This window comes from Neomonachus schauinslandi, chromosome X, assembly GCF_002201575.2.
Source record: "Neomonachus schauinslandi chromosome X, ASM220157v2, whole genome shotgun sequence".
NCBI classification, from domain to species: domain Eukaryota; kingdom Metazoa; phylum Chordata; class Mammalia; order Carnivora; family Phocidae; genus Neomonachus; species Neomonachus schauinslandi.
Window position 1 is genome coordinate 125,461,638 of NC_058419.1, and position 1,944 is coordinate 125,463,581.

The window sequence follows — 1,944 nt, forward strand, 5'->3', positions numbered from 1 at the left end:
ACAGAACGTTAAACATCCCTCACAAGTTCGGTTGATGCCAGGAAGGCAAAGTTGGGCAAGCGCTTTCAACGATCAGGAAAGAGTTGTTAACACAGAGGAGAAAACCACATGCTCTCTCAATATGTGCTGAATATTTGGGTAGAGTATTTGGGTGGGTTTAAGAGACTCATGATGACAACAAAGGACAGAACCCAGCCGTTGGACCCAGGCACATCCTCTGGCTTCCAGGGTCTTGGTGAGGAGACGGTATTAATTTCCTCCTCGCAGCGGGGTCGCAAAGATTAGAAATGACGCGGTCCAGAGTCGTGGAGGGCGGGATAGTGTTTGCTGTGAATTCCCCACCTCTGGGCTCTCCACTCACCAGCGTTTTGGGGCCAGCACCGGAACCCAGATTCTGGCAAATGGGAATGATCATGTGCAACGGGGCGCCGGCATCTGGCCGCCACCGGATGTAATTACATCTGCATGACCAGGGGATCCTTCCTCCGTGCCAGAGCTCCCCTGTGCGGCTTTGCTTAAAGTCCAAATCCCCTTTATGCACATTTTGCATTGGGGGCAAGGCAATGTATTCTCTGTCCGCAAGCCTCCCTCTGTCCCACTGGTATGGTCACACACCTGTCATTTCCTATCTGTGGAGCTCCCAGGGTGGCCTGGGTGGGCAATTCGTGCTATTTATTCTGAGTTTTATTAAATTCTGCAGGTGCCAGGGCGTGGTGGTGAATTGATCTGTGACCTCCAGCCTTGTGAACACCTGTTTGTCTCTTCACACATCGTGTCCCCCCACCCAGGACCCCAGCTCAGAGCAGCTCCCCGTTCCTACCCTTCATGGCACTCACAGAATTCATTACTCTTCTTCATAATTAGCAGTCTTTTTCTCTTTAGTCGAGGTTTAGATTTACGGAAAAACTGAGCACATACTACAAAGAGTTCCCAACTACTCTCCCACACAATTTTCCTCTACTCTTTACATTTTGTGCATTTGGGATATTTGGTGCACCTGTTACAAAGGATGAGCCAATGTTGATGCATGGTTCCTAACCAATGTCCATACTTGATCTTAGGGTCACTGCTGGTGGTGTATGTTCTGTAGGTGTAGACACATATATAATGATAGGTACCCATCATTGTATCACACAGTGTTTTCCCTGCCCTACTACTCTGTATGATCCCATAATCCTGAATACACATCATTATACATTTGTCCAAACCCACAGAAGGCATGTTTGCCCCCTGCGGTGTGTTTTCAAGGAGGCAGGCTCCGTTCTCTGTCTGTACTGCACAAGGGTCCCAATGGGGTAATGTTGTCACCATCTGGTAGGTGAAGAAATGGACACCTGGGATGTCCCAGCTCTTTTCTCAAGGTCACGAGCACAGGGAATGGTGGAGAAAGAATTCTAATCCAAGTTCAGGACCACAACTACTCATTCATTCACTGATCCTTCCATGCAGTGGGTATTTATTCAGCACCTTTTGTATATACAGGGCTCTAGGTACTAAGGATGTAAGGCTGAAAAAAAAAAAAAAAAACAGGAATCAGTAAAATACGATGATCTGTGTGCATCACTGTGTGTGTGTAGAAGAAAGAAGAAACAGAGAGAAATGGAGGGGAACACACTTAGTATAAGTTAGAAAGAGGACTATGGTTTCTCCATAATAAGATAAGAAAGTAAAAGCCCTAAGAAAATACAGGTCGTTGAGACATGGTCCCTTGCCAAGAGCTTGCTAAGGACGTCACCCAATCTTTAAGTTCTTGCCTCTCTCCCCCTCAATAGTCCACTAGCTTGTGGAAAGAGAGAAGCCTGGAGCAGGAAACCTGGTGGATTTGTAATGTCACCCACCACACACGGTCATTCCCGGGTCACCCAGCACCTGCTCATCTCCAGGTCACCCAGCACACCTGCTGGTCCCCAGGTCACCCAGTGCACCTGCTCATCCCCAGGTCAC